Genomic DNA, 26751 nt, shown 5'->3' with positions numbered 1-26751 from the left:
AGGAGATTAAGAGGTGGAGAAGCTTACTATATGAAGAGGACAGTAATCAAAGAGACAGAGGGCACAGTTTATCATATTTCTTGTTGATTTCCCCCTCTGATTCTATGTTGATCCTGGATATTCCTTGTGGCATGTTTCCTTAGACCAGGCAATATGTCTGGGGCAATCCTCCCCCATGAGGAGGTAGACCCTGTGAGATGGAGTTGATGACCTTATATAATATCCAGTGGAAAAGTAGCCCAGGGGATTGAAGGAGCCAGCCAGTTGGCAGCCAACTGGATGGGGGTGGGGTGGATGATGATGAGGAAGTACTTTCCCTTTATGTTGGGCCCAGGGCAAAATCCCAGCTGTCCTGTGCTATTTCTGCTTCAGATAGAAGTCTTCCTGTACAGGAATTGGCAACCTTTCATATGTAACATTGGATTATGGGATAATGGACATAAAGCTGGAAAGGACATCAGAGGCTAGCCAATCATCTTTATCATCTTCGTTTATTCACTATTTTGGGAGAATGGATGTTGGAAACCACCTTGACACCTATTTCTAGTCACTTTTTTATAGTACTTTCGGAAATATATATATATATATATATATATATATATATATATATATATATATATATATATATATATATATATATATATATATATATATATATATATTCCCAATCATATGTAAAGACAATTTTTAACATTCATTTAAAAATTTTTTCTTCCTACTCTCTCCCTGAGATGGTAAGCAATTTAGTATAGGTTCTACATGTTCAGTCATGCAAAACACATTACCATATTAGTCATGTTGCGAAGGAAGACACAGACACAAAAGAAAATAAACAACATGAAAATAAATATAGAAAGTGAAAAATAGTATGCTTTGATCTGCATTCAGACTTATCAGTTCCTTCTCTAGGGCTAGATAGGATTTTTCATCATGAGTCCTTTGGAATTGTCTTGGATCTGCTGAAAAATAGCTAAGTCATTCACAGTTGATCATCATCAGTATGTTCCCCTGGTTCTGTTCATTTCACTTTGAATCAGTTCACATAAGTCTTTCCAGGTTTTTCTGAACTCAGTCTGCTCATTATTTCTTATAGCACAATAATATTCCATTATAATTGTATGCCACAACTTGTTCAGCCATTCCCCAATAGCCTCTCAGTTTCCAATTCTTTGACATCAAAAAAAGAGCTGCTATAGATGTTTTTGTACAAATAGGTCCTTTTATTTAATCTCTTTGGGTATTTCTGGATCAAAGGGCATGTATAGTTTTATAGCCCTTTGGGTATAGTTCCAAATTGCCTTCCAGAATGATTAGATCATTACACAGGCTCAGTAGCGGAATATCAGTGTCCTAATTTTCCCATATCCCCTCCAACACTTATTTTCCTTTTCTGTCATATTAACCAATCTGATAGATGTGAGGTGGTAGCTCAGAGTTTTTTTGATTGACATTTTTCTTAATCATGATTTAGAGCACTTTTTTATATGACTATAGACAGCTTTGATTTCTTCACCAAAAAAATTCCTGTTCATATCCTTTGACAATTTATCAATTGGGGAATGACTTGTATAGTTATAAATTTGAATCAGTTCTCTATATACTTGAGACATGAGGTCTTTATCAGAGGCACTTACTGTAAAAAACAAATGTTTCCCAGCTTTCTGGTTTCCTTCTGACCTTGGTTGCATTTTTAAAGTAATTTTTGAGAGTTTAAGTGTTGCTGACAGAGGAGAAGGAAGGCTCGAATTTTAGCAGCTAATAACGTCTCCATTATCAGGTAACACTTTAGCAGAGATTGAGATTATTGGACTTAAAGATAAAGGGAAACTTGGAGAGCATCTAGTCTAAATCCTTAATTTTAAAAATGAAGAAACTGAGACTCAGAAAGGGACAGTGATTTTAGCAAACAACCACGGTGTTAGTGGCTGTCAAGGAGGAGGAGAACCAGGAGAGAGGAGTGTCACAAACACCTAGAAAGTATCAAGAAGAACAGGATGATTGAAAGTATCAAGGTCTGCAGTGAAGTCAAGAAGGGTAAGTTCTGAGAAAAGGCCATTAGAAAAGACAATTAAGAGATCATTGGTCACTTTGGAGAGAACAGTTTCAGTTAAATGAGGTTGGAAGCCAGAGTGCAGAAAGTTAAATAGTGAGTGAAAGAAAAGGGATTGGAAGCACCTATTATAGGCTTTCTCTAGGAGTTTAGCCACATGATACCCACATGGGGTTTCATTCACTTACCTGAGGGTGTTCTGCCCAAAAGAAGGTACATTTTGATGGATGAAACCTACCTAGATATCTTGGGGTTTACTGGCTAGATTTCTTCTTTAAAGATCATGCCTTAAATCCAGTTCACTCTGACTTTTATTGATTGGCTAACAGTAGGTCCCTGCCCAAGTACCACTTAATGGTTATGTTTCAGGCCTTGATGGTTCAGAATGAATGCAAATAGTATTGTGTCTTTTGGGGCCAGCAAGCCCGAAAGTCTTCCGCTCCCAGTTTGATTTTTTAAAAATTAGTATTATTAAAGGGGCCATCCCTTGACTCACTTCTTAAACAGGCCTGATCACTGAATGGGCATTGCCTCAGTCAAAGTAAGAACTGGGAAAGACCTTAGCTTAAAAAGGCCAAACTGGGCCATCTCCAGTTGTCCTGATCCATACACAGCTGGCCACTGGACCCAGATGGCTCTGGAGAAGAAAGTGAGGCTGGTGACTTTCCAAAGCCCTCCCTCCCTCAAATCCAATTCAAATGCAAGTCATGGCTTCATTTTCCTGATGTCATGATCCTCTTGGAAAAGGACAAATCACAGCCACAGGCACAAAAAGGAGAAGATATATAGAGTGATACTAGCTGGCTTGGATGGATGGATCAAGTGAAGAACTTTTGAAGATGAGGGAGACATAAGAGTGTTTGCAGGCAATAAGAGAGTAGATGGGGGAGATGAAATATAAGTGAGAGAAGATAAGTGGGAAAGAGGACAATCTTCGGGAGAAGATGAGATGAAACTCAGGCATGTAGAGGAGTTTGGTTTTTGGAGGACTACTTCTCCATGTGAGACAGGAGTGAAGGAGGGGGTAGTACTGGAAGAAATGATGTGAGATGAGGGAAAGGGAAGAAAATGGAGCTCACAGTGAATGACTTCAATATTTTTCAGTTAAATATGAGATAATGATTCTGCTGAAAGAGGGGGAGAGAGAGCTACTGGAAGTTTGAGGAGAGATGGAAAGGTTTGAAAAAGCTGCTGTGAATGAGTGGGATAAGGAGTCAATTAGGAGGTATAAAAGAGTTGTCTTGCCTTAGTGAAGGTGTTTGCAAGATGAAGACTATTGCTCTCTGTGTGTGTAGCTATGGTGAGGAGGCAGAGAAGGTCATATAGGAAATTAGTATATTGAGGAATTAGAAGTTTAGGGTGTTTGTGACAGTATAAATCTGTCTGTTGAAGTCCCTTAGTAAGAGGGTTAGGAAGGAAAGTAAGACTGAGCCAGGCACTGAACTTGTTGAGGAAAGAAAGAAAGTATCCTGGAGACTGGTTGATAGCAGCCAGAAGAATCCTGATTGGGTGATAAATGTGGATTGGAATGGCAATGTAGAACAAGGAGTTTTCCAACTCCACTGCCATGACCAATGAATTAGGATTATCAAAGCAAGTGAAGCCAGGGAAGCTGTATAATCATTAAGAAGCCATGTCTCAGTGAACAAAAAAAAAAAAAACCACAGAAGAGTGAGAAAGATAAATATTTAAGATGAAAGTCATTTTGTTACCAATGGAACAAGCATACCAAAGAACACTGAAGGGGTGAGTGGCTTTAGAATAGTACATGCTATGAAAAGTGGATGGCCAGAGGAAAGTTGAAAATAAGGGAGTAGTCAGTGGGGGACAGAGAGTAGGATTGCCATTGGGGTATTCAGAATTGTTAGGATGGGGAGGCTATAATGAGATAGAAGTATGCTAACCGTTGAGGAATGATTTCAGATAGGTTATTACTGTCCACTGGAGTCTGGTCTCCAAGTGGAATTGTCCCAGGGTGTCAGGCAACTGTGTGTAGCTGGAAATCTGGAAGTAGGGGAAGGGAAGGGAAGAAAGGGGCGAGGGAATTGTTATGGAGATATGAGTAGCTGGATAATTTGAAGAATTATCAAGTGAAGTCTCAGGGAGTTAGGAAGGCTCCCTCCTTTCCAGGAAGGCATTAGTGTTTTCTTCACCAACTCAACTATGTACTCCTCGAGGACAATGATTGTGTCATCTCAGCTTTATATCTTCCTCAGTATCCATTACTTTGCACACAGAAAGCACTTAATAAAAGTGTTGCTTTGTATCATGTCATAGCAGAGCACAGCAAACTATCACAGAAAATCATGTATTATATAATGGCTCCCTGAGTATGACAGAGACCAATTCCCATAAAGAAAATGAAAGCTTTCTATCTTCTCTAGCCCCCAGCACATTACTCTGTTCTGCACGCAGTAGGCATTTAAAGAATGTTTATTCAACCTTATTTTATTGAATAATGATAATACAAATAATAAAAAAAATAATATTGAAAACAGTATATTAGAAGGAAAGTAGAAAATACCAAGAAGCTTTTGGATAGAGGGTGGCAAGAACCTTAGAAGTACCTATTAATTTACAGAAAATTAACACCAGTCCTTTGAAAGATCATAACCCACATATCTCCCTGCCCCACATTCTCTTAGGAAGTAGTCTTAATGAGGTATTATGCCCTTAAAAAAATCATTGCCTTGGAGCAGCTAGGTGGTGCAGTGGCTAGAGCACCAGCCCCCAAGTCAGGAGGACCTGAGTTCAAATCCAGCCTCAAGCCAAACACTTGACACTTACTAGCTGTGTGACCCTGGGCAAGTCATTTAACTCCAATTGCCTAAAACAAAAGCAAAAAAAAATTGCCTATTGACCACAAACTTCTAGTGATGAATGTCTTTGCCCTTGTCTAGGCAGGTCATTTGGATAAAAGACGCATACTATATAACTAGGCCCATACCTGAAGCTTTTCTCTTTTGCTTGCTGTCTGAATGTAAATTGGGTCAAAAAGGTACATGGAATTGTTTCTAAATGTCCCAGTGAGTTAACCAAGGCGTGAGATGACAGGACTTCTAAAGAACCACATGGCAATGTTGCGTTAGCCAGTCCCCTATATCTCAGGCCACAATTTTTTCGTCAAGCTTAACTTATTGGAAAGGATAAAAATTGTGGTACTTTTAGTTTGGTATTGTATGTGAAATGTTCACTTATGAAACCTGAAAGAATATGAACCTAGCCAACTCTGAGGGAGGTTTGGGGCAGGGGATAGCGTGGGGGGAGGGTGTTGTAAAAATTTGTACTGAAAACTGGGGCCCATTTTCTTTCTGGGAGGCCCATCCACAGTGCCTAGAACTATAAGCTGTTTGTGATGTTAACTCCTAACCAAGAAAAAGCAGAGCGCTTCACATGGGCCCTAACTCAAAATGAAACACTAGGCAGGATGAAGTCACACGAATCGAAATCAAAAAGAAAAATTAAATGTAAAAAGGTTTTATAAGTGCTTAGCTGTACTCTCCAAACCACTGATTTTCCCACAGGTCCACTGGACTCTGTGAGGCTGAGTTCAGTGCACATGCAACAAGGGACCCCAGAATCACTGCCTGGTCATTGCTACTGCCTGAGAGTCTGTCTCTTCAGTATAGTATCCTAGGATTGTAGGATTTAGACATTTTTGGAAGAGATTTTTGAGTCCACCTTGTCTAATCCCTCATTTTACTGATAAGAAATGGAATTTCAGAGTGGTATTGACTCTAACCCAGTTTCTCTTACTCCAGATTTTCTTTTACTACATCACATTGCTCCTTCTACCATGGAGATCAATGATATCAAGTAGTTCTGGGCAGGAGTCTAAAATAAGTTTTCACATTTCATCATCGACATACTTTTAGGACTTATAACATCTGGGATCAAGATACTAATAGACCAATATCCAATGGAGAGACAGTCTTCTTAAACCATAGTGGATGTACCAGCATACCCTTCATAGTAGGGCTTCTTTAGACATGCCTTACTCTCATACCAGCTGCAGAGCAGGCTCCCTTAATGAAGTTAAAAAAAGAAAAACAATAACTAGATTCATGCATTTTTTTTTATTAATTTCTTTTCAAACCTGGATGACCATTTTCATTCTGGAAACATTTAGAATCTTCATGTGCACATCTTCTTACCTCCCCACTCCACACCCCACCTCTCTCTCTTCTGTTTTGCTCATTGAAACCTGCTTAAAAGGATCAGGGCAACCTGCCAATTTCTCTAACCCCTTAAAAAACACACATGCGTGCACACACACAGCCAAATGTGTTCAAAATGCAGACACTCACTTCCATTTTCATTTTTAAAGTACTGGAGTTTGTAGAGATCAGGCACTCGGCATTTCTCAGGCATTTATCCAAGCTCTTTATTCATGATTATGAGAGCCGACTTACTGAACGTCAAGAAACAAATGTGAATTCTGCTTGAGAAATGAAAATGTTGTGGTCAGACTCCACTCCCCAGGATGCTTTTGACGGTGTAGAAAAATATGATCAAATAATTGAATGGTGGCATTTCATAATGCTTTTTGCTCAAATGGTTTGGTTCAAAAGATGTGGCTTCAGGTCAAATTGGGAACAAGGCTGGATTTTTTTTTTTTTCCAGCAGGGTGGAAGAGATAGTTAGGGATGGGAGCTGAAAAATGAATTTCATTTTCTATGCTATGATTTTTGCTTATTATTTTAAAATACATGTAGGAATATTATTTTAACAAAATCATAATATGCCATATATTAATAAGATAATTAATATCACAAATAAAATATACCTATTTTGATCCAGGCCTGTAAATTCATCAGTGTTTGGACCTCTCAGTGGAGAAATTTCCTCTACTGTGGAGATGGGCACCTAAGATAGTTTTCTGGAGGCATTGAAAGGTCACGTAGCCAGTATATGTCAGAAACCTGACTTTAATCCAGGTCTTACTGATTTCATAACCAGCCAGCTCCCCACTGTCCTATACTGCCTCTCAGCATATTGATTTTATTAATTAAAGTCACAGGATCATAGATCTAGAGCTGGCAAGAATGTCAGGTCCTATTTTGAGGCCTCATTGATGTAGAAGTCACTTTAAGTTTCAAAGGTCTTGTTCTCAAAGCATGAGCTACAGCAGACCCTGCCAAGTGAAAAGGCTTCAAGTACTGGCCAGTAGTATGCTAGTAGTATGTCGTCCAAGGACCAGCCTAGCTCAGTCCAGAGAGGATCATCAGTACTTTGATGGCCACAACGTAATAATTTTTCATCCTTAGCAATGCTCAAAAACCATATAATAGATTATAGATGAGTGATGATCTGCAACTGTGAAGGGAGAGAAAACATATAAATATGAGATAATGTAACCTGGAAGTAATGAAACATGTTAATTATCCTCCACTGTTTTTCTTCTCTGATGTCTTCTTGTCTGATGAGAAAATAACATCTAGCATGGTATGGAGATAGTGCTGGCCCCTAACAGTTTATGTCAGCAGCACCCATCTCTGGAGAAACCTACCAAGCTGGAAAGAGTCCAGGTTTGTGTTTCAATGCTCCTATCCAAGGACCAGCCTACTTATGTCATCAAAGGGTTGAGCACTGGGTGATAACTTTTTTTTTTTTCCAGTTGCAGTAAGTCATGAAAGGGCAGGTAGGTGGTACAGTGGATAGAGTGCTGGGCTTGGAGTCTGGAGGACCTGAGTTCAAATTTGGCCTCAGACAATTACTAGCAGTGTGACCCTGGGTAAATCACTTAACCCTGTTTGCCTCACTTTTATCATCTATAAAATGAGCTAGAGAGGAAAATGGCAAACTATTCCAGTATCTTTGGCAAGAAAACTTCAAATGAGGTGATAGAGTCAGACATTACTGAAAATGATTGAACACCACCACACCAACTCATGTGGACTATTTGCTGAGGGTAGAGAAGCTGTGACCTTTGCTGGTGGGGAAAAAACCAACATGGATATAATAACAGATATTTGAAATGCTGAAGAAATCATTGTTTCACAAATTTTGGTGTCAGTCAGGTGCCCTACATGTCTGAAGTGAGATGGGTGGGAAGTATGTGTGAGAGGAAGGAGTACTACGAACTGTATATTTAAAATCAGAAGTTGATAATTTTCTAAATTGGGCATAAATAATAATATCATTGGTGACTGACACTGGATAGGCTGAAGAGTAATGAGAAATATTTAGAAGCACCAGATAAGGCATATTGGTTTTTAAAGGGGTCAGCACTGAGCAAGATGGCAGAGAGAAAAATTTTGATAAATATCAACTCCCACATTTAGAAAAAAAAAAAGGAAGAAATGTAATGAAAAAAATAATGAAAAGGGAAAGAAGAAAATACAGCTAAGTGGAGCAGTGGGTAGAATGATGGACCTAGAATAAGGAAGATGTGAATTCAAATATGGCCTCACACTTACAAGTGATGTAACCCAGAGCAAGTCATTTAAACTCTCTCTGTAAAAGGGTGATGATAATAATAGTCTCTAAAAATTATTGTGAAAACAAAATGAAATAATATTTGTGAAGTTCTTTGTAAACCTTAGAACACTGTATAAATATTATTATTAATTTTTACAAAGTAATACAGAATTATTTTTAGAGGCTGTATGCATTGTCAGACCCAAACTCCTCCCAAACTTACCCCTATCTAGGTCTATTCATAGGTGGCAAGGAGCATCCAGGGTAGCTTTATACATGCTCTATGCAGTACTCACACACACACACATACACACACAAACACACACGTACATGCACACATATTTGGGCCAACCTTCTTCAGTGTATGTAAATAAAAAGAAATTTCTTGCAATAGACTATAGACATGCATACAAATCTATTCATAATTGTATTAATAAATTGAGGGCTTTTCTTCCTAATATTTGAATCCTTGTTTAGGTCTCCTCCATGTAGGTCAGCATTCATATGTCAAATTCTAAACAAAACTTGTAAACTCTTTTGAGCAAAAGCTCTATTGTTTTATTCCAAAGAGCATACTCAAGGACGTTTGCCTTGGCAATTGAAAAATCTGCTTAGTAGATAAAGGAGTCTTTTTTTTTAAGGGTACTGATTCTTTTGTTTTGTTTTGTTTTGTTTGTTTATTTATTCAATTTATTGCAATTTCACTATTTTTTTCCTGTTCTTTTGAACTATTGGGAAGATCTCTCTTATTTCTATTTCTGAAACTGTGATAAGATTCATCTCAATCCAAATGAAGTTTTTATTTGTTTGTTTTTTGCAACCTAGTTCCTATATATAACAGCTTTCAGTATCCTAAAGGGTGGTAAGAAAGAGGAACCTTCCCATCTCACCTAACCAGTCATTGTCTTAGAATACCTGGGAACTAGAAAGTGATACATTGCTGAATCTGGTGAATCATTTTGGATGTTGGCTGTGTAACCCAGGACTGTTGGTACTGTTGAGGCAGCTAAGTGAAGCAGTGGAGAGAGTACTGGGCCTGGCATAAGGAAGACCTGAGTTCAAATGTTATGAGAGAGAGAGAGAGAAAGAGAGAGAGGAAGAGACATAACATTTACTCAGATAGTTTGACCTTTTCAAGTCATTTAACCTGTTTGCCTCAGTTTCTTCAATTGCAAAATGGGGATAATAAAAGTACCTACCTCACAGTTCCGTCATGAAGGCCATTTCTTTAGTCTTTCTACCTTCACTGCCTGAATGTGAATTTGTCCTTCAGAAGTTTATACATAGCTTTCTAAAATCCAGGAATCATGTCCACCCACAAGGAAACCTAAGATTGTTCTATTGAGAAGGATTTATTAAGAACTAACCATGTATAAAACATTAAGCTAGGTGCTAGAGATACAAAGAAAAAGCAAGGAAAAAAAAATAAAACAGTACATCTATTTACTATTTCATTCATCATTATTTTGCATCATGAAGGTTTGTTTTAGTAGTTTTAAAATAACTTTTCATTGACCTTTTAATTTACATCACTTAAATATCTGCCTGTATCCTTCTACCTCCTTCTGCCATTGAGACATTTCTTATATAAACCTAGTCTGAAGTCTGGAACATTAGCACAAGATTCTTTTCATTGGTGGGAAAAAATGATAACATGTCATTGAATGTCTATGTGAGGGAATTGGTACAAAATTTTCTGAGAGAAAAGACCTTCTGCCTTTCTGCTTTGAGGGAGTACACACTTTAGAAGATGGATCCATAGATATGCTAACCTTCCTAAAAACCGAGGAAATTTTCCCTTTGGGTGAAATAAAGGTATTTCTTTCTTGGTTGAGCTGAGAATCTAACTCCCTGTACCACAGCTTATTCACTTGGTGTATTCTATGGTATATTCTAATCTATATAAATTCTCTGATTTCTGTTTGCTATCTGCTTGTTCATTCACTATTCACTATTTGTGATGATCTTTTGTTTAACTATCATTTGATGGGAAGTCATCAGCCATTTCCAATATACAGTTGGGGTATTTCTACCTCTTCAGGGATTAGCAACCAGAAAATTGGCTTGAACCTAAGAAAAAATTATTTTCCTAAGCCAGTAAGAGGCAATAGATAAAAGTATTTAATTTATTGATTGATTGCTAAGTCATTAAGTGTTTTTCCTCATAAATGGCATATACAATGAAACTATAATACCAATGTATAATTTCATTAATGCTCATATATGAGATATCAATGATACCTAGAGCAACTTAATATACCATGACCCTTAATTTTTATATCATCAATATTGAGCATATAGAATCCCAAACACATGACCTAGAAATGTGCCAGCATCTTTTCTACTACGCAACTTTCTTAGTATTTTAGAGGTAGCACAAACCTAGAAAGGTGAAACACCTTCTGATCTTTAAAAAAGTATTAAATATAAATAACATCTACCCTCTCATATTCACTGATGTCTCTACTTAAAGGGTATGGAATTGAAATACTTTAAAAAACACTAAGTATTTCTTAATTGTGTTTTCAACCAAAATTAATTCAGGGTGCTAGGGGCACATATATGGTGACATGAAAGTATAGAATTTTAATATTACACAGAAAAAAACCAAATCAAAATTGCTGTATGAAATGACAAGATGCTTACCACCTGTTTAATAAATCCACTAGGAGATTTAGAATTATAGAACTAAGAATGTTGGATCTGGAAAATACCATAGAATGTAGTATATTAAAGCCAGAAGGGGCCTTAGTTTAATTCAATTTTAGAAATAAGTGAACTGAGCTAAAAAGAAGTCAAGGGACATCCACAAAATGATACAACAAAGACCAGTTTCCCAGTGTCTACTACATTGAATCCTTCCACTGGTGTTTTGAAAACAGATTACTATAATCAGCCAACAAGTACTTATGGTGTCTATTTAGTTCTTCTCCATTGATTCATATTGGTTTGTAAATGACCTTGGACTCTCCAAGGTATGCCTAAGAAGCACAAGCTCTGGTAACTTCTATCAAGTTGCGATGGTTTTCAATATAGCTACATTAACTGACTCTAATATACTAATGATCAGAGGACCAGCATGGCAAAATTCAGAGATATTCATTATCATGAGGTTGGTTATAATATTTAGAACTAGAAAGAAAATTTGTTTTCCAAATGTGGAAGCTGAGGTTGATAAATTTTAAGTAACTTGTCCAAGGTCACACAGGTAGTGACAAACAGAGCCAGAATCTGAACCCACACCACTTTGATTTCAAAACCAAACCAAAACAAAACTATACTTTTTGCTATATCATACTGAACACCAGCGTACTTATTTGTTTGTTCATTTATTTGCTTATTTGCTTTTCTATTTGTTTCTCCTGATTTTTTTATTCATTTTTTTTTTGCTCATTCATTCATTTATGACCACAGGAAATCATCATACCTTCTCCTACAGTTGGAAAATTTACTTTTAAGATAAAGGGTTATGATCTGCATTGGTAATAATCCCAAATCTGGAATCATAAATTCTTAAAGTTTTTAATTTAAAATTGCACCTACCTATAGACACAATAATACCATGGGGTTTTTAAGGTGTAGACCTCCTTTTAGTTGTGATTTTTCATGCTTTAAACATTTTAAAGGGTTCCTTTTTTCCTCCTTTTTCAATTACAAAATAAATACATACTGAAGCTTTCTGAAATGCATGGGCTACTTTCATATTACTTATTTTGGGAGGAAGATAAAAGTCACCTCTTTATTTCTTTCTCTAGTTTATTTTCAATTGTTTTTTTTTATATATTTTCTCTATGCTGACAAGAGACACAAGAACAATATGTAAAAAATTTGAAGTTCTCACAGTATCATAGAAACATGGCTTGCCATGGCCAAAGAAATTAGGACCTAGTAGCAAGAATTCTGGTAATGAACCTCTTGATTCTAAACCAGGCTAATCCTTAGACTATAGATACAATATTTTGCTTAAACTGAATTAGAAGCCATTCTAGAAGAGTAAGGAACCACCAAAATTTATGTGCCAAATAAAATACTTCTCTATGATAACCTTCAGACATTTGTATAATGCAGGTGATTGACTGTTTTCATTATCTTTCCCTTACCTACCTCTGAAGTCATCATAAGATGAAAATATAAATGTTCTTATCTAGTTCCTGATATAATTCCCTATTTCTGTATTTATCTCCAGGCTCTATTGCTCACTTTGTCTACTTTCTCATGCCAAAGAAACTTCATCTTTCTGGAAGCTTGTCCTACCATTGGACCTCACACTTTGGAAGTAACCTCCTTCCCTGTGTCCTCTCCTTCTGATTGGCTGTTTCCTTCCAGATCCTCCATTTTAAGGAGGATGCCCATGGCAACTATGTCTTCATCTCTCTCCAGGCTGTACTCCTGATTCTTCCAACACTCTCAACTATTTCCCCAAGCCAAGATGCCTTCATCTCTTTCATTTCTCAACTCCCTGCTCTCCCTCCTGCAGCCCACCACTCTTCTCAGCTTAATTTTATGTGTTGCCTTTCCTCACTAAAATAAAAGCTCTTTGAGTAAAGGGTGTCTTCTGCTTTTATGTATTCCTACTGCTTAGCACAGTGTCACACACGTTGTGAGCATTCAAAAAATGCTCGCTGTTAACTAACTTGACACTTTATCCTCTGTTACAGATGTTGATCAGAAAATTATAATTATTTTCATGATGGTTTATGTTTATTGCAAACTATGTGCTAAAAAAATAGTTGTTGTTGTTGTCTTATCCAAAGGATGAGCTTGAGATCATAGTATTGAAAGCATCATGACTGTATGTCTCAAAAACTACCCCTGTCAAGAATATCTTTCCTGATTCCTAGAGCTAGTTTCTCTCCATCAATCAACCAATGAACATTTATGAAGCACCTAATATTTGCCCCTGTGCTAAGCACATATGAAAGCAACATGTATGTATGAATATTTGTATATGTGTATGCATGTGCATGTTTATATAACTTTGTACATATCTGTGTATATGTTGTGTCACATTAACAAAATGTAAGCTTCTTGAGGGCAATCATCCTTAATTTTGTACTTGTATTCCCAGAATGGAGCACTATGGTAGGTGCATAGTAGGGACTTACTTTTCTTCTTGATTGATTGAAGGGTTCCTCAGATGATGCTTTATATAACGTTTGGGGGCTTAATGATGTCAATTCTGTTAACTCCTTCATTTGCCTCTCTAAGGAAAACCTGTGAGTCATCTGTCCAATTACCTCTAATTTCCTTTTGTCTTCTGGTTTCATTTATAGTGAGAATGTCATTATTGCTATTGGTAATTTCTTCCAGGACGATGTCCAATGCATTTCATTTGCAATACTAACAGTTAAATTAATATTAATAGATGGTCTAAAGTTTATATGAATCTTAGCATCTTTTTTTCTTCTTTCTAGTCACTCTGATGTTAGTATGAAATAGCCAGAAAGAGCATTGGCTTCTGAATCATGGGACCTGACTTCAAATCCCCTTAATAATGATTACTACCTATGTGACCATGGGCAAGTCACTTAATATTCTTGAACCTCAGTTTGCTCACCTGTAAAATGAACGGGTTGAACTAAATGGCTTCGGAGATCCTCTTCAGGTCTGGCCCTATTGACATGGAGAAATTTAGGACTGAAGGCCATATTATATTTTCTTGTTTCTGGGTTATCATGGCCAGAATTTGTCATCTAGTGGTAGCCTATTTGTGATGAACTCTTTTATACTTTCTTTGGTTGGTTCTCATATAAAGAGACATTCTTTTATCAAGAGAAAACCTAAAGTCTTTCCAGTATGTTATAACCTACGAGTACTTTTGGCTTGGCCATGAAAAACATAGCATCCTCTCTAAGCTATGGCAATAAATAAGAGCAGGAATTTTGGGAAGACATATTTCAAATTCAACTTTCGTATTAAAAATAACTATTGTCAGAATTCAAAAGTAGATGAGGTCACTGCAAGATGGAGTAGCCAAGGAAATTATCATAGAGGAAATGGAATTCAGTATCATGGGTTTTGAGAACACTGGATTTGGATCCAGAAGCAAGAATTTGAAGTCTGGCTGTGCTACTAACTAGTAGTATAATGCCTGACAAGTCAATTTATATCTGAGCCTTATTTGATTCATCTTTAAAATAAGGATAACAGTACTTGTACATTATGCCTCACAGAGAAAATGTGAGTATCAAATCAGCCAAATAGCAAATACTGGGAAGTACCTACTATGTGCCAGGCACTGTACTAGACACTGGGGATATAAGTACTAACAATGAAATAATTCCTACTCTCAAAGAGCTCATGTTTTAATGGGAAAGATAACAAGTACACATGTAAGTACATATTGAATAATATAAATATAACAAATGCAAAAAATTACTTAAGTACAAGATAAGGAAAGAGCTAGGGATTAGAAGCATGAGAACTGAGAAAAGTCTGCCAAAGTCAGCAATTAAGAACTCATTGGTAAATTGAGAAAGAGAGTAGTTTCAAATGAGTGATGAGGTTAGAAGCTAAACTGAAAAGGGGTGAAGAATGTGGATAAATTCAACTATTTATATTTATTGACGTTTGCCAAATTCGTAGTACAAGGAACATTTTTTTAAGTTCTACGTTTGCATGTATCATTGATTTGACATTTTTGTATAATACATTTTTGGGGAAAAGATATTTACTGCTACCAATAAACAGTAGGATTGTGTATTTTCTTAGCTTTGAGTCAGTTATGTGACTATGAACATGTGGTCACAGGGTGATTAGCTATAAAAGTCTGCCAATTCTTTTCCATGCTTTCATCAAGGATCCCCTCAATGCATGAATAGACCATTCTCATCAAGATTTTTGCAAATCAGTAAATATAGCTATAGATACTCCTTAGCTTCCAGTCCTTAGTACATAATAGATGCTAATAAAAGCTTATTGATTCAATATCATGGGTTTTGAGAACACTAGATTTGGAGCTTGTTGATTTAATGATTCATAGTCATTGAAATGAGAATCAATTAGAAATTCATAAAGGAAAAACAAGTGGATAAAATGCATATTACTCAGATTATGACATTAAGTTTGTTTGGAAGCCCCTAAAATTAGCTCATTATTATAAATATCTTTGGGAGGAATTGTAGATTAATAATAAGATGGGTCCAAGGTTGAGTAAGAGGGGAAAAGATATTGGGCTGGATAGCTTTAAGAAATTATGCAGTACTGTCAATGATCCCACAAAACCCAATTGTTTTCAAATTTAATATTCTGATGATAAAACATATTTTCCCCTAACTACTATCTCTTCTAGAAGGTGAGTCAAAGTCAGAGTACATGAAGAAACTGGAGATCAGGGGAAGTATTGGGCTAATAACCAGTTCAGCCATCACTAATCAGAAGTTCCATGGGCAGTGAAACTTGAAGGAGAACACATGTAATAGATGAACAACAAGAAGGCCTTGATTTTGCAAAATAATTCCTTATATACATCCTCCTTTTGGTGTTGCTATTTTGTCACTTCAGTGTTGTTCCACTCTTCATGACCTCATTTAGAGTTTTCATGGAAAAGATGCTAGGATCGTTTGCCACTTCCTTCTCCAGATCATTTTACAGATGAAGAAATTGAGGCAAACAGGGTTGAGTGACTTGCCCAGAGTCACACAGCTAGTAAGTGTCTGAGCCCAAATTTGAACTCAGGGTAATGAGTCTTCCTGACTTCAGGCACTGTGCTCTATTACTATACCACCTAGCATACTTCCTCCCTAGCAGAAACCAGCCACAGGTTTTGCTGGCCTAGGCCAAAAATGGTAGCCCCAATGACTAAAATCATAAAATTGTAGAATAATAAACTCTTAAAGGGGACCTCAGAGAAGGCTAAGGTAGTAATAAAGGCTTCACTTTGAGATGGAATCAGACTGAAAATCTCATTTGCACAACCCTGCAGACTATATTTCTTTGAATTCTAAGGCTACCATTTAAGAGGAGATACTTTCCCCAAAAAACTCACAGTACAAAGGTTTTGTACATTTCATCCACAAATTAAAGACTTTAATCTCAATTTTCTACATGAAGGTTAAAAGTCCACCTTGGTCTTGTAGGAAGAGCATTGGATATGAAGTCAGAACACCCAAATTCAAGTCCTAGTTCTGCCATTTCCTAGATTCCTGACCCTGATCAAGTTGCTTAGCCTCTCTGGGCCTCAGTTTTCTTGTTTATAAAATGAGAGGGTTGGATCACATGACCTCCTTTCAGCCTCAAATCTGTGATTCCCATTGGTGGGGAACTTGATGAAGTGCAATTTGCACTTTGGTACAATTGCTAGGAAAATGCTTTTCTGTGTGTGTGTTTTTTTTACTACTTTTTACTAACATTTACTGCTTTTACTCCTTATTCCCACACAGGCCTTTAGGGCTAAACAGAACAAAATTTGAACACATTTTCTGCAAGATATCTTTTCAAATATCTGAAGGCAATGATCGCAACCTTCACTCCCCTTTGTCATTTCTCCTCTAGGATAAAAACCTCCAAATTCCTTCATCTGATCCTTGTGTGAGAAGTCTAGTCCCAGTCAAAATTCTAATCACCTTCATACAGATGTTCTCCAGCTTGCCAGTATCCTTCCATAAACATGGTGGTCAAAAGTAGGCAATGGATCCCCAAAGGCTGGGGAAAAGAGATTTAAAAAAAATAGCACAAGTGTGAAGAATGTAATTGGAACACACTGCTTATCCTCAAAGGGCTTATGATCTGCATCTCTAGATAATACAAGGGCCCTGAGGCTATTTCCCCACCTGAAATGCTTTCATTCCTCCTTTCCAACTCTAGAAATCCCCAACCATATCTATTAAAGCCCCACTCATGACCTACCTCCTACAGGAAGCCTTCTTTGCATTCCTATAGTACATATTGTCCATAATTTTCACTTTACAAAGCAAGTTCCCCAGAACTCTGTGAAGTATGCTATTGTTGGTGTTGAGTCATTCATTCAGTCATGTCTGACTCTTCGTGACACTGTGGGCTATAGCACACCAATACTATGCATGGAGTTTTCTTAGCAAAGATACTGAAGTGGTGAGTAATTTCTTTCTCCAGTGGATTAAGGTAAACTGAGGTTAATCAGCTTGCCTAGGGTCACATAGTAAGTTTCAGAGATCATATTTGATCTCAGGTCTTCCTGACTGCGGGCCCAGAGCTCTATCCACTGAGCCACAATATTGTTATTGATAATTTTGTTTTGCACCGACATTTCCCAATGTATCTCCTCCACCTCCCTCTCCCCCACCCAGAGGGTAATCCTTTAAAACAAAGAAATTTTAAAAATATGAAAAACAAACTTGACCATTCAGAACTAATCAACACATGAAAGTCTGACAATATGTACTGTTCCACACCCATAGTCTCCTGCTTCTGCAAAGTTTTTTCTTATGCCCCTTTTTGGGGTGGGGGTACAGATTGGTCATTATCACTGTTTGGTCTTCTGTTTTGACTCTTTTGTTACTGCTGTTCTTTTCATTTGCATTGCTGCAGTCACTGTATATGGAGACAAACTGGTTCTGCTTGCTTCATTTTCATCAATACATATATTTCCCAGATTTCTCTATTCATCATATCCTTAGTTGACTTCACAGTAATATTCTATTTCATTCAAGTACTACAACTTGTTTAGTCATTCTCTAATTAGCTGACAACTACTTTGTAAGATAGTTTTCCTTCTCTACCTTCTATTATTGAACTTTTATTCACATCTTTTATTATTTAACTTTTAAAAAATTTCTTGTCATGCATTGTAGACTCCATGAGGGCAGTGGATATTTCTTGAATATCTCTGTATTCTTCTAAAGCAAACGTTCTTAACCTTTTTTTTAATATCCTGGGACATCTTTGGAAGTCTGGTGAAGCTTATGGTCTCCATCTCAGAATGTTTTCAATACATAAAATAAAATAAAGAAGATTACAAAATGAATTAGACATATTGAAACACAGTTATCAAATTTTTATAAGGTCATGGGTGCTTGATTAAGAACCGTTGTTCCAAAGGATTTTGTCCAGGGTCTTGGGCATTGATGACCACCTTAGCTTCCCATAGTAACCAATGTTTGCATGGAATTGGGTCTATATGATCCATTACTTCAGATCCTTTAACTTCCATAATTTGTAGTGCATGCTTGATCTTTAACCCTTACTTCAAAGAAGAAAGTACCCAATTTTCTTATTCCTCGAGTTCATTTTCATCCTTGGGTTTTGACTGCATTATAATCTTGAATTACCTGCCCCACTTTGAAATGTGCAGAGTCATGGAGTTCCCTTCCCATAGACATTTAAACTGATTTCCCTTCTTTGAGCTTTGGGGGCATGATTCTGTATTGTTACAATAATTAACATACATTTATAGTAGCAATGGTAGAAATGGGGTGAGGAAGGAAGAGTCCATTGAGATTTTATTAGAAACTTGTTATGAGTAAACAGTATGATATTGCTTCTGAAACAGCATATTTGAACGTAGGGCAGTGTCCTCAATAGTACAGTATTCCAAAGGAGAGGGTGAGATTTTAACTGTACTTTGAACTAACCAGACTACTTCTGTAGCATTATGCTCTATTATGGGGCACCACATTGTAGAAAAGGTATTGACAAGCTCAAAAAAAAAACTAGAAGAAGGAGATTAAGTTGGTAGAAGGACTGGATATTGTTCCTTATTAGAAGTATTTGGTAAAAAATCTGGATATTTAGTCTAAAGAGAAAACCGAGAGGGACATAATCACTGTCTTCAAACATTCTGTGACTGGTCACAGAGAAATGTGATTACACTACTTTTGTTTAGACCGAGAGGCAGAAGTAAGAGCTATCAGAAAACACTGAAGAAAAGCAGGTTTTTGCTCAATGTAATAAAAAATACTAATAAGTAATAACAAATACTAATAATAACTAATAAGCCAAGTTGTTAAGATTTTTAATTGCCTACTGTCAGGCATTTTGCTTGAGATACAAAGAAAGGCAAAAAACATCCCCTGCTGTCAATAAGCTCACTATATAATGGGACAAGTTATATACAAGATAAACTGGAGATAATCAGCAGAGGGAATACCTTAGAATTATGGAGGATCAGGAGAAGTTTCTTGTAGAAGGTGAGATTTTTAACTAGGACTTGAAAGAAGCCAGGAGATGGAAATGAGGGAAGAGAGAGTTCCAGGCATGTGGGACAGCCAGTAAAAATGCCCAGAGTAGTGATATAGAATGTCTTGTTTAAGGGACAACAAGGAGGCCAGTCCAACTGGATCATAGAATATATGAGGCAGAGATGAAAGACTGGAAATGTCCAAAAGTGCAATGGGCTGGCTCTGGAGGTAGCAAGTTATCTATTACTGGACACGTGACAGGTAATGCTGAATATCTACTTCTTGTAAACAGAATCATTGTATAGTGCAATGAGCTCTGGACTTAGAATCAAGATACCTGGGCCTGATTCCAGTTCTTACACTTACTAGGTGTGTGATCAGAATTTATTTATCTGTAAAAGTATACAATTAAGCTTGCCAAGGCCTTTGGTGATGGTGAGAAAGCTCTGGACCTAGAGGTATGAGTTTACATCCTGGCTCTGATGGACTGGCTGGCTGTATGATAAAGCATAAGACATTTATTTTATTTAAGTCTCATTGTATTCATCTGTACACTGGGTATAGTAATGTTTGCATTATTTTCCTCAGAGTTATGTCATAAGCAAAATGCTTTGTAAGCCTTAAAGCAGTTTACAAAAATGAACTAATATTATTGCGATTATTATCCCTTTTCAAGGACTCATTAGACTAGGTATGTGCTGAAGTCCTTTAAGAATCTAAGATTCCATGATTCTCAGAGCTGGAAACCTCAGAAAGCTGCCGTATTTTATCATGGCCTAAATCCCAATGCTGAATCTTTGTAATCTTGCCACCCACCCTGCTCGACCCAGAGTGGAACGTGGAGCCACGCACTTTGGAAGGGATTTGACGTATGGGCAGAATTACCAGAGAAACAGATATTGGTGCTTTGTTGACTGAGACTATATCAGTTCTGTGGATAAAAGGCTTCAGTCCTCGGGGCTATATCAAGTTGATGTCTTTCCCAAGTACTAACATTCCCATTTAAAATAGGAAACAATTTGACTATCTTTGTTGTTTCCGCCATAAATCCTATTGGATGCACTTCAAATGGGACAAGTTTCAAATTTCACCCAAGAGACTTGTATCAGTTTTCCTTTCCATTCAAAGATCCATGGTGGGAAATGGTTTTCAAAATAGGCTGCACTGCATTTAGAAGTGGAATATTTTAGAACATGAATGCATAAGTAGAAATTGGTGTGGGGCAAATAAACCCTACTGACCTTCAGTAATGAGTGATACCAGCTCCACTTTTTTCACAGTGTTATAGCTGAATTGCTTATCAAACAGATCACTACCCATAGTCTCATAAATTACAGCAGCTAAGAGAGTCGATAGAAATTTCTCCATTCTATTTTGTTCCATATTATTTCCTTCCATAACTGCTTTTCCAGGCATCTTTGCATCGTAGTTTGCCAAACAGGACCTCTTCTGCAATCACTGATTATGTGAATTTGCACATCATTAGTTTACTAACTGTGCATCTGTGGCTTAGAAAGTGGTGAATGATGCCCTATCTACACCTGGTGAATGGAATCCATTCTTATGCGTCCTTTTGGAAAAAGGCACTATTGAATGTAGAGTAGAAAAAGGACTGGGATGGGAGTGAGGAAGCAAGGTAAAGTTCTAGTTCTTCCTCTGTGTGGTTGTGCACAAGTCATTTCCTTTCTCTGGGGCCTCAGTTTTCTTTTCTAGGAGATAAAAAATAATAGCTAGCATTCATATAGCACCTACTATGTGACAGGGGCTTTACAAATATTGTTCCATTTGATCCTCGCAACAATGCTGAGATTATCCCCTTTTTACAGAAGAGGAAACTGAGGCAAATAGAGTGACTTACCCAAGGACATACAGCTAGTTAAGTGTCTGAGGCTGGATTTGAACGTATTCTTCCTGACTCCAGGCCCAGTGCTCTATCCAGTATGCTACTTTGCTGCCATAATACTGGCTATAATTTATGTAGTTATTTATGTAGGAAATAAGAAAGTTAGAAGCTTTATCAGGCCCTTTTGTTCTTTTACATTCTGTGAATCTGATTTTAGGTTATAGTTAAAACCGTAAAATATATCTATTGATTCAAGCCTATAGGTAATTTGTTTTGTACTTGAAATGGTTCATATCACATTAGTTGTTCCACATAATATTATACCACAGTACATTAAATTGTATTAGTGGCTTTTCTGCTTTACCATGTTATTACTTTTCATTTTTATAAAAGTTATCATTTTTTATCAATTTTCTGATCATATTCCTAATCTTTAAAACTTAATCTTGGTTTCTATTTCACTCAAGTCACTGATAACTTACAATTCTCAGTTTTTATCATTGATTTTTCATGGTTATCAGATTGTCATAATTTATTAATTTTTATTGTCACCAATGCATACCTTGGATTTCATTATATGCACATTCTGAAATGCAAAGAAAGTTTCTTGAAAATTCGTAAGGCTGAAGGTGATGAGATTATCGTAATAAATTCTTTCTTCATAAGGCATTGATGACAGGAGATAATGCAACTGTTACATATACTAATAGAGGTATGTATAGAACACTGCACTCAGAGTCTAAAGACCTGGGTTCAAGTCCAAACATCAACAGCTGTGTGACCTGCTGCATCATTTCATATCTATAAGCCTCATTTTATTCATATGCAAAAGGAAGGTCTAGGTTAGGTGATGTATATAAAGCTTCTTTTTGTTCTGTCATTATATGTTCTATGAGCCTTCAGCCCTTATAGCTCCAATAATTTAAGGATGTATTTTTGAGAGTGTTCATGTAGCATTCTGGCAGGTGATTTCATACCCAAACCATATTTGACTGTGTTTTGATCTGACTGTATTTTTAACTATCTTACAATACTTCTTTAGCATAGAACCCAGGGGGAAATTCTACAACTTGGGAAATGAGAAAATACACACCATAGAAGACCTTCTTTCCCTATGAGAAGATAGCACTCTACTTCAAAGGTTTTTATTTTTTTATTTTTTAATTACTAAATCACTTCAAACACTTTCAACATGTAATAGAAACAATATGATGTGACTCTTGATGTTGGCTTCTACAATTAGTGTGTTATTAATTAAACTCTTGAGTAATATAATAACTTGACAGTTAAAGTCCCTCTTTGCATTTAAAGTACAGGCAGACTGTGGCTATAATTATAAATAAACTGTACAGCTACAGGCTGTAAAGTAGTCATTGAGTTATTCTGGGGAAGATGTGGAATCTATGCTCTGTTCCTCAGAAATGCCACTTAAATTCTATATGGAATTCAATAGGAATCCATGGCTAATAGAGATGAATTAGAGGACCAAATGAGATTTAGCGTAACCTGGAAATGATCCTATACTGACCAGGGGTCAACTTTGGTCCAATCTGATAAGTGAAGAAGAACTAGAAATTGTGTTAAAGTACCTGGGAGTCTTAGGCGGTCCTGCCTTTTTTGTTTGTTTGTTTGTTTGGGTTTTGTTTGTTTGATTTTGAAATCAGCTTCATGGGTCAAATGGAATGGAGTGTCATATATAGTTCTGGGAACCACATTTTAAGAAGAATACTGATGGAATTATAACTAGCTTTGCTTTGTTTTATGTTTTAGAATGCCTGTAGCTGAGGGTGACTAGATAAGGTAAGGCAGAAGATGAGCATACCCTAGCTCTGAACTTTGTGTTTTCATTTTATTTTATAAGTAATATTTATTTGTATCTGATTTTATTTTTTTTCAGTTTCAAATTCTCTCTTTCCTCTTCACTCTTCCACCTATTGAGAAGAAAAACAAAACCCATTACAAACATGTATAGTCATGTAAAACAAATTTCCACATTAGCCATGTTCAATTTTTAAAAAAGAAAGAAAGAAAGAAAGAAAAAGAAAGAAAGAGAAGGAAAGAAGGAAAGAAGGAAAGAAAGAAGGAAAGAAAGAAAGAGAGAAAAAGAAAGAAATAGCCTTTAATCTGTACTCTGAGTCCATTATCTTTCTTTTTAGAAGTAGATGACATGTTTCACCATCAGTCCTTTGGAAATTTGCTTATTGTGTTGTTCAGAGTTACTATGTCCTTCAAGTTTGATTATCTTTGCAATATTGCTGTTGCTGTATAAATTGTTCTTGTTCTGCTCACTTCGCTTTGCATCAATTCATACAAGTCTTCCCAGGTTTTTCTGAAACCATCCCCTTCATCATTACAGCACAATAGTATCCGTGGCATTCATATACCATAACTTGCTCAGCCATTCCCCAAATGATAATTATTCTCTGTTTTCAATTCTTTTCCACCATAAAAACAGCTGCTACCAATATTTTTTGTCCATTAGCTCTTTCTTTGATCTCTTTGGGATACAGAACTAGAAGCAGTATGGATGGCACAAAGAGTATGTACCATTTAATGGTTTTTTGACCGTAGTTCTAAATTGCTTTCCAGAATGGTTGGACTAGTTCACATCTTCAGCAACAATTCATTTATGTATCTATTTTCCCATATTTCCTCTAGCATTTGTCATTTTTCATTTTTATCATCTTAGCCAATTTTATAGGTGTGAAGTGGCACCACAGAGATGTTTTAATTTTATTTCTCTAATTATTATGGATTCAGAGCATTTGTATGGCTATTTATTGCTTTGATTTCTTCCTTGGAAAACTGCCTGTTCATGCCATTTGACCATTTATCAATTGGAAAATGGCTTTTAATTCTTATAAATTTGACTTACTTATCTATATATTTTAGAAACCAGACCTTTATCAGAGAAATTTTGCTGCAAAGATCTTTCCCAGTTTCCTGTTTTCTTCTAATTTCAGTTGCCTTGATTTTACTTGTGCAAAAACTTTTATGTAATCAAAATGATCCATTTTTCTTCTTGTGAACCTCTCTATCTCATATTTGGTCATGAATTCTTCCCCTACATTTACATCTTTCTTCCCTGTGCCACTAATTTGCTTTTGATATCACCCTACATGTTTACGTCATGCAACTATTTTGAGCTCTTTTAGATGTATACGTTGAGATGTTATTCTACGCCTACTTTCTGCCAGACTGCTTTCCAGTTTTCCTAACAGTTTTTGTCATACAGTGAGTTCTTGCTTCAACTCATTGGAACTTTGGGTTTATTGAACACTAGGTTACTGTAGTCATCTGCTTCTGTAAATTGATCAAATACTGACCAACCTCTCTACTTTTTACCCAGTACCAAATGATTTGATGACTACAGCTTTGTGGGATAGTTTGAGATATCATACTGCTAGAGACTCTACTTTCCCATTTATTTTATATTGATCCCCCTGATATTCTTGACCTTTTGTTCCTCCAGTTGAATTTTGTTATTTTTTGCCAGCTTTGTGAAGTAATTCTTTGGTAGCCTATTTGATATTGCACTCAATAAGCAAATTAATTGAGGTACTGTTTTCTTGCTTACTATATTGTCTTGGCCTAAACACAAGTAATTATTTCTCCAATTATTTAGATCTGTCTTTATTTGTGTGAAGAGCATTTTGTAATTGGGATCATATAGTTCCTATGTGTGTCTTGAAGGTTGCCTCCAAAGTATTTTATATTGTCTGCAGTTATTTGAAATGGAATTTCTCTTTACATCTCTTCCTGTTGTTTATAATATATAAACTATTGATCATTTATGTGGTTTTATTTTATATCCTACAATTATGCTGAAGTTGTTAATTGTTTTGATTAGATTTTTTTTAAAATTCTATTGCCTCTCTAGGGTTTTCTAAGTCAAACATCATGTAATCTGCAAAAAAAAAAAAAAGATAATTTTGTTTCCTCACTACTATGCTTATTCCTTAAATTTATTTTTCTTGTCTTATTGCTATAGCTATCATTTCTAGTGCAATATTGAATAATAACGCTGATAATGGACATCCTTGCTTCTTGCATGAACTTATTGAAAAGGCTTCCAGCTTATCCCCATTATAGGTAATGCTTGCTCTTGATTTTAGATTTTTCTATTGGTTTTAGATTATTTGGTGAAAGACTTTTTCTGTGTTTATTGAATAATCATATGGGCTTTTTTCTTGTTATTGATCTGGTCAATTATGCTTATAGTTTTCCTAAATTATAGGAATAATGGATGTCTAAATTTCCTAAATTATAGGAATAATAAATGTCTAAAAATGCCAAAAAGTTAATGGATTGCCCAGAAATGTAAATTATTTTTATAATATCAAAGATCTTTACACATTTATACATTCACACACACAACACACACATACATACATTCACACTATATGTGTGTACACATACATGCATATATATGTATGTATATATTATGTGTGTGTATGTATATATATATGTATATATGTATGTATATATTATGTGTGTGTGTATATATATATAGACAGAGAGAGACAGAGAGACAGAGATAGACAGAGAGAGACAGAGAGACAGAGACAGGCAAATTTAGGTAGATTTTTGTAGTTGTTGTTGGGGGAGGAACCTTGTAACCATTAGGTCTATTCAAAAGTAGAATAGACTGCCTTAGGAGGTAGTAGAATTGTAAGTCTTGGGAAACAATCAGGAGGACTTGTTTTAAATTTTATTATACTGGAAGGTTCCTTTTGGGTATGGGTTAAAAGAGACATTCACTTAGTTTACTTTCATCTCTGAAATTCTGTGATTCTGTGTGATTTTATCATATGTGGAGTATTTATTGCAAGCCTTGTTCTGGGCTAGGCTCTGTAGTAAGTATCAAAGAACTGTGATACCCTCTGACTTCATGAAGTTTACAGTTGCATTGCAAAGACAGAATATACATGTCAACAAATTATAAAGCAATTCAGTTGTTGATAGTATCTATATATGCAAGAGGGGTTTAAAGAAAGGAGAGTTGAGTGGGGGTTGGTGTATTTGGGGAACACTTCCATGGAAGAAATGAATCATGCAAGATAAGTTGAATCTAAATAAAAGGAAGATGGAGAAAAGGGCATTTCCACCAGGGAAGGGGAAAAGCAGGAACAAAGGTAATCAGCTTGTCTTGTGTAGTTTAGGAGGGATACCTTTCTGAATAGTGTGATGCCTTCATGGAAATATTTCTATGATTTCGGGGCATTGATAGATGATTCAGTCTTTTCCCACTTGCCATTCTTAGCACTTATTGATTACTAAGGATAGAAAAAAAGGAAAATTAAGATTTACTACCAATAAGGAAATTTGCATAGCCATAAAAG

At 36.2% G+C, this 26751-nt stretch overlaps 1 long non-coding RNA gene across 6 annotated transcripts in view; it reads left to right on the top strand.

Moving 5' to 3' along the window:
- Positions 1-26751, top strand: part of LOC110222410 (uncharacterized) — a 156566-nt gene that overhangs the window by 77960 nt on the left and 51855 nt on the right. For 3 of the 6 annotated variants that reach the window (XR_013484858.1, XR_013484853.1, XR_013484857.1), the window contains exons 2-4: positions 22452-22550; positions 23180-23209; positions 25401-25501. The exons of 2 other annotated variants lie outside the window; for them this stretch is intronic. This is a non-coding gene — a long non-coding RNA (uncharacterized LOC110222410). The remainder of the gene's footprint in view (positions 1-22451; positions 22551-23179; positions 23210-25400; positions 25502-26751) is intronic. One more of the 6 variants, XR_013484854.1, reaches the window with a different exon arrangement.

Source organism: Phascolarctos cinereus, unplaced genomic scaffold (assembly GCF_003287225.1).
Source record: "Phascolarctos cinereus isolate Bilbo 61053 unplaced genomic scaffold, phaCin_HiC Scaffold_2;HRSCAF=192, whole genome shotgun sequence".
Lineage (NCBI taxonomy): Eukaryota > Metazoa > Chordata > Mammalia > Diprotodontia > Phascolarctidae > Phascolarctos > Phascolarctos cinereus.
Note: the sequence above shows the minus strand (reverse complement) of the source record. Positions and strands in the feature narration are given on the sequence as shown.